Source organism: Arachis hypogaea, chromosome 14, assembly GCF_003086295.3.
Source record: "Arachis hypogaea cultivar Tifrunner chromosome 14, arahy.Tifrunner.gnm2.J5K5, whole genome shotgun sequence".
Lineage (NCBI taxonomy): Eukaryota > Viridiplantae > Streptophyta > Magnoliopsida > Fabales > Fabaceae > Arachis > Arachis hypogaea.
The window spans coordinates 65,688,833-65,696,396 of record NC_092049.1 but is presented as its reverse complement, the minus strand read 5'-3'; positions in this window follow the sequence as shown (position 1 = coordinate 65,696,396).

Below are 7,564 nucleotides of genomic sequence, written 5' to 3'. Positions count from 1 at the left end.
ACTTTCCAAAAAGATTCATTGTTGTTGCAATACTCAATTCACCCCCCCCTTGAGTAATTGTGCATAGGTTCTACAGAATGTAATATGTATGAAAAAAATACTCAAAGAAGAAAGAAATAGAACTCAAAATAAAAGAAAATAAAAAGGTGCTAAATAAAATAAAATAACAAGCCCAACATCGCTCTTCGAAGTGGTCTTTTGCGAAAGGGCAGTCCAATGCCCATAAAAGAGCTTAACTTTCGCTGTCATACAAACAGTGGGCTAGATAAGAAATTACAAGCCATATACACCAAACAAGCTAGCCACAGCAACAACACTTATGCGCAGAGGAAAACAGTGAAAGAGATATAGCTATGAACGAGGTAACGATTGAACAGGAATTCAACTCCATAATCATCGAGAAGGCATTTATTAGCAGCTGTCAAAGCGTTTCTAAAGCGGTCTCCCGATAATATGTTCGATTTGGTGCCTTATATATACTGAAATATACTTCTTTATTTTTGGGAGAACAGATGGAATCTACTCTCATCAGGGAAGTACTCAGGTTCAAATCCTGGGTGATCTCAATGGTGTGTATTGTCAGTCCCGGTATAGAATTGATCGAGATGTTGAAGTAAACCCTAAGTTGCACTCGTCTCCGATTGCTGCTGATGTGGAGAAATTAGTACCAGCCTACTCGTGATGTTCCTTGCCTGGTTCGCTATAGGAAGTGCTTTCTGCAAAGGGGGAGGGAGGGTTAGGACATCAAATTCTAGTCTTCAAAAAACTAGAAGAGGTTCAATTCCTCTTTGACTTGGATAGTCTTGATGAAATGAGGCTACTGGCCTTGGATCATATAAGGGTTCATAAGATGAGAATAGCTAGAGCCTACAACAAGAAAGTCAAGCCTAAATCCCCAAAACACAGAAAGAGCTAGCAAAGTAAGTAGCAAAGGGAGAAGGGACTCAACTTAATCTAGCTCTCCAATAGATTTAATCACTGTCAAATTTAAGCCAATCCCCGGCAACGGCGCCATAAAACTTGATGACCCTAATTCACACCCCATTCAAAAATTGGTGAATTAGTTCTTTTGGCAAGCGCACCAAAATTATCGTCAAGTAAAAACCCATAGTGGAGTGGGATCGTATCCACAGAGATTGGCAAATTCGAGCAGTTTTAATCAATTGATGAATTAGTCAAGTGGATCAATAGGATTGTGAAGTACAGAATTATCAATGACATAAATGTAAATGACTAGAATATAAAGAAAAGCAATAAAGTACAGAAATATAAATGGCAGAATGTAAAGTGCAGAATCATAAATGACTTGAATGTAAATGGGAATGGGGAATTGCTGAATGTAAAAATAAGCTGTAAAGAAATGGATAGATAAGAATGAGGAAATTCATTGAGATTGGGAGATGTTGTCTCTTTGGATCAAATCTAGTTTATATCGTCTTCAATCATGCAACTCATTGACCTCTTGGCAATCATGATTGATTGAGTCCCAATCCCTTGGTGACTCAATCTCTCAGATCTTGATCAATAGCCAATTCCTTGGTCTAATTGCTCATGAAGAGAGATATGCTTGGTCCCTGATTATACCACACACCATTATAGGTCCAAGTAGAGGGAGGATTATATATCACATATCCAAACACCAAAACCCAGATTCTACTCTAGTGTGAGAAGGGATTTCAAGCATGATTTCATGTTTCCTTTGCCAAGGTTCCCATGAAACCCAATTGCATTCAATCTCTTTTCCAAGATAATTGAAAACTAAGCATTAAGAACGAAATTCCTTCTAGAAAATCAAAGAGAAGATGAAGAGAAGGAGAATTTCATTATTATCAATCCATCAAGTATAACAAAGCTCCCTCTCTCAATGAGAGGGAAGTTAGCTACTTGGTGTGCGAAATCGTAATCATTCCATTCCTTGGTAACGGTGCTAAAAACTCAATACGCACGTTCATGATCTTATATCTGTTTCACAACTTCGTACAACTAACCAGCAAGTGCACTGGGTCGTCTATGTAATAAACCTTACGTGAGTAAGGGTCGATCCCACGGAGATTGTCGGCTTGAAGCAAGCTATGGTCACCTTGTAAATCTCAGTCAGGCGGATTCAAATGTATTAAGAAATTATAGTGAATGAAAATAAATAAAATATAAAATAGGATAGTGGTACTTATGTAATTCATTGGTGAGAATTTCAGATAAGCGCATAGAGATGCTTTCGTTCCTCTGATCTCTGCTTTCCTGCTTTTTAGTTGGCATGCCATGCCCCTTTGCTCAAGTGACACTCACCTTTGTCACTAACGTTGGACCAAGCTCATATTGGCCACGTTAAGAGCCACGTTAACTCAGTTAACGTGGACTCTAACGTGGGGAAGCAAAAGAATAGCCAACGTTAGTGACAGTCACCTTTGTCACTAACATTGGACTAAGCCACTTTGAGCCACGTTAACTTAGTTAACGTGGAAGCTAACGTGGAGGGAGCAAGAATCGCCAACGTTAGTGACACTCACCTTTGTCACTAACGTTGGAATGAGCCACTATGAGAAACGTTAACTCCCACGTTAACTTAGTTAACGTGGAAGCTAACGTGGATGAAAGAATGATGAGCCAACGTTAGTGACACTCACCTTTGTCACTAACGTTGGAGATGGCTATCACTACCACGTTAGAAGCCACGTTAACCTAGTTAACGTGAACTCTAACGTGGGAAGTAGGGGCGTTTTGAAACATTAGTGACAAAGGTAAGTGTCACTAACATTTTCGAAGATTTGGCAAGCCTACGTTAAAGGTCACGTTAGCCACACTAACGTGAACTCTAACATAGGGAAGGGAGGATTCTCAACATTATTGGAAAAGCTAAGTCCCAATAACGTGTGCGAAGGATCAAGAGGCAACGTTAGTGGTCACGTTGGTGCCACTAACGTTGAAGTTAACATGGATCACCCTTGGGTTAGGAACGTTAGTGAAAAAGGTGACTGCCACTAACGTTCTCGAACCCACACTTTCACTTAACGTTAACGCCACTAACGTCCTAAGATAAAAGTTCCTGCCTACTTCACACTTTCTCTCTGCAAGTAAAGCTAAGCCCACTGAAGAGGATAACTGCTTCAAACTCAAGATCCAAAGGCCCATATCCAAGATTTGAAGAACCAACTAGAAGATCAGAAGAGTAGTATATATATGGGTAGTTTTGAATCAAAAAGGGGGGTTGGAAATTAGAGAACTACTCTCTGTATTTTACTTTCTCTGTAACTTTTAGTTTAATTCTGAGAATGTACTCTCCATCTATGCTTTTCATTCCCAGAACTATGAACAACTAAACCCCTTTCATTGGGTTAGGGAGCTCTGTTGTAATTTGATGGATCAATATTAGTTTTCATTATTCTTCTTCTCTCTTTTCTCTTGATTTTACTAGAAAGCTTTCAATCTTCATTCAATTGGGTAGTTATCTTGGAAAAGAAGCTATTCATACTTGGATCTCTTCGGAACTTTGGAAGAGGAATGAAGAGATCATGCTAGAAATGCTTTCTCATTTTGGACCAAATTGGGGTTTGAATGGATATAGTGACATATAATCCTACTAACACTTTGATTTGGAAATACATGTGGTATAATCAGTGACCATACTTCATCTCTTCTCATGAGCAATTGACCAAGGAATTGGCTATTGATCAAGATTTGAGAGATTGAATTACCAAGAAATTGGAATTCGATCACTTAAGATTGCCAAGGGGATCAATGAATGCATTGATTAAGGAAGAGATGAAAATGAACTTGATCCGGAGAATGCAACATCTACTAAGCCCAATGAATTCCCCATTTCTGATCTTACCCATTCTCTTTAAATTCTGCAATCTACTTTTATGAGCATCTTCCCCATTCCCATTTAAGATTCTGCAATTTACTTTCCGCTATTTACATTCAGCTCTTTATTTCCAGCATTTACGTTTTCTGCTATTTACTTTCCCGCCATTTAATTTTCTGCAAATCTCAAATCCAATTCTGCTTAGTTCAACTAGAACATTCCTCTAATTAAAGTTTCTTGACCAATCAATCCCTGTGGGATTCGACCTCACTCTATTGTGAGTTTTACTTGACGACAATCCGGTATACTTGCCGAAGGAAAATTGTTGAGAGACAAGTTTCCGTGCATTAAGTACACAGTGGTGTGTGTGGCAACCACCTCGGAGCACGAGCTCTTTCTAAAAAGGTACTCCGAGCTGGGTTCTTTGGGCCAATTTTACAAAAGGAAGCGACAGAGTTTGTCAAGACGTGCCCACCATGTCAGAAGCATGCTAACTTCCATATCGCTCCACCAGACGAGCTCATCAGTGTTACGTCACCCTGGCCATTCCAAAGTGGGGGCTCGACCTCCTTAGACCCTTCCCCACGGGTCAGGACAAGTTAAGTTCCTCATTGTAGGAATAGACTATTTCACAAAATTGATTGAGGCAGAGCCCTTAGCGACTGCCACCGACAAAAGAAGTCAGAAATTCCTATACAGAAATATTATCATAAGGTTCGGGGTCCCATACTCCATCACCACAGATAATGGCACTCAGTTCACTGATACAGGTTTCAGGAACTTGGTAGCTGACTTGAAAATAAAGCACCAATTCACATCTGCAAAACACCCACAAGCCAACGGATAGGCGGAAGCTGCCAATAAAGTCATACTAGCTGGGTTAAAATGGAGACTACAAGACGCGAAGGGAGCTTGGTTAGAAGAACTCCCACAAGTTCTATGGGAATATCGGACAACTTCACACTCCACCACAGGTTAATCACCCTTCCGACTTGCTTATGGAATGGAAGTAATGATTCCAGTGGAGATAGAAGAAGGATCCCCAGGATGATCCCCTACAATGAAGAGGGCAACTCCCAAATTCAAAGGGAGGAGCTCGACCTACTTCCAGAAGTCTGAGAAAGAGCTCGGATTAGAGAGGAAGCGTTCAGCGTCGAATAGCTTTAAGGTATAATTAGAAGGTAGTCCAGTGAGGCTTCGCCACTAACGATCTCATCTTAATCCGAAATGACATCGAAGCAGGTCGGTTAGGAGAAGGGAAGCTAGCAGCTAACTGGAAAGGACCTTATCGAGTTGTAGAATTACTTGGAAAAGGTCAATACAAGGTGTCCGACCTCGAGGGGCGACAGCTACCAAGGTTATGGCATGCCTGTAACATAAGAAGGTACTATAGTTAGAAAATAATAAAATATCTTAGGTCAAGGTGCACTCTTTTTCCTGAAAAGGTTTTTTAATGAGGCGCCAGGCCAAGATCTACAAAATTTCCCAACCTAGAAGGGTAAGTACTCATATGTATACACTCTTGTTTATATTTCTATCTTTTATTATCATTTGAATAAAGTTTTTTGATTCCCTAAGAAGTTTCCTACCAAGACGCATTAATCTAAGCTCATAAAATGCAAAAATTCATCGCACGATTACGAAAAGGTCGACAAGGTGAAAATGATAAAAGCAAGTTAATGCAAGATGTCATAAAAGGTAATCCATAGAAAGTGACCTGATGAGGTCTGACTAAAAATGGATTACAAAAAATAACTTAACAAGGCCCGACAGAGAATTTGGACCAACGAAAGGATCACTGAAAAGGGATGAAGACATTTTGCTAAGGCCAAAGAAAGGCTAAAAAGTCGAGACAAAAGTGCCTAGCCATTAAAGTACAAGTCTCACTACTTAAAAAGCAAAAGCACAAACAAGTGCTAAAAAGTCGTCCAAACAAACTATAAAGAAAAGTTTCTCCTTGGAACACTACCTAAAAAGTTGTTGGAATATGACTAAAAAGCTCAGGCAAGGAGGTCGCACAGGTCGATGTCAAAGGAGCACAGGTACGACCTCAAGAAAAGAGAAAACCAAAAAGATAGAGAAACAACTTAAGGCTCAAAAAGTTCTTAAAAGGGATGCAACTCCACTCAAAAGAAAACACGACCAGGTGAAAAGGCTACAGAAAAGTCATCCGAAACTAAAGAGGTTCTACCTAAGGAACACTAAAAAGTTGTCGGATGAAACACTAAAAAGCCCAGCCACCAAGCCGCAAAGATTGCCCGACTTGATACAAGGTTGACCAGCGCCAAGTCAAAGAATAGCATGACCCCCAAAAAAGCAAGGGTAGAAAAACTCACTCAAAGGAGGTCAGACTGGGAAATACGTAAACAAAAATTCAAAGTGTTGCAAAAAGATAAGACCCCAAACGTTTTGCAAAATACAACTATCATAATAAAACATTAAAGACTCAAAAGGCCACCTAAAAGGCAGCCTCAGAGTTTAAAGTGTTTTTTTTTTTTTAAATAAAGTTGCTAAGAAGCAACCAAATGTCAAAGAAGTTAACCACAGAAAGATTTTCAAAAAACAAGTTCAAAGTCCACAAGCTGGACTGTACAAATACACAAGCATAATAAAGAAGTCATCAAGAATCCGAAGTCGCCTCGGCAGCCACATCCTTAGGAGAGGGAGGCCTAGTTGCAAGAGGGGTGGCATTGACAATCCCATCTGGGCCATTCAGTATCTCCACATCAGGATCAGACCCAGGGGGAGTCACCTCGGCTGAAGGAGTTGAAGAGTCAGGTCGAGCTCAGGGGCGAGAACCCTGACTTGGGCCTTCAAATTCTCATATACATCGGTCACACTGTCCACCATGTAACCCTGGAGCTCGGCATAATCAGCCTAGGCAGACTGAAGCCTTTCCCTAGTCTCCAGCAGCTCGCCATATGTAAGGGTGTAGCTCTCCTTGTATTGCTTCGCCGTTTCCTCAACCAAGTTTGTAGTTGCCTCAGAAGCAGTAGCTCGAGATTTTTCCTTCTCCACATCCAAATCTAACTTAGTAACCTTAGTATCCAGCTCATCTTTCAAGCCCTTAACCCTATCAAACTCAGCTTTGGCTTCCTCCATAAAGGACCTAGTGGCATGGACAGGGGACTCCTTGATAATCCGAAAAAGGGCCACCCCAATATTAGCAACTCAGATACTACTACTCACAACGAAATTAACATGATGAAGAAGTGACACATCATCCAAAGGAATCCTACCATGAGGAGCAATCAGTTCGGTAGCGAAACCCACAACATCGAAATCCTTGTTGTTCAGACGTAAGAACCGACAGTTTTTTGTCGTTTTGGGGGAGGACCAGCATCAGTAGGAGAGGAGGCAGCACCAGAAGTCGGCTGAACAGGGTCAAAAGGAATGGTCCAGACTTAAGGAGTCGGAATGACCTTCCTCGGCCCGGAAGTATCAGAAGTCGGCTTCTTCGGAGGTAGCTGGAAGACCCTTTCCCAGAGGTCTTTACTGTCAAATTCTGTGCAGCCGTCGCCTTCTTTGCCCTACGAAAGGCCTTCATAGAGTCCGTAGATTTTACCATTTCTGAAAAAGAAACCAGGAAAACAAGTTACAAATAAGAAAGGGATGTATCAACAAATAAACAAGAAGAAAGCTATCAGAAAAAGAAGTCAAACACTACCCAGTTCAGAGCAGAAGAGGGAAGGATCTCCTAGAAACCTCTTTGTGTCCAGATGAGGAGGCTCCCCCCAATTCTCCTCTAAAACACCTACAGAG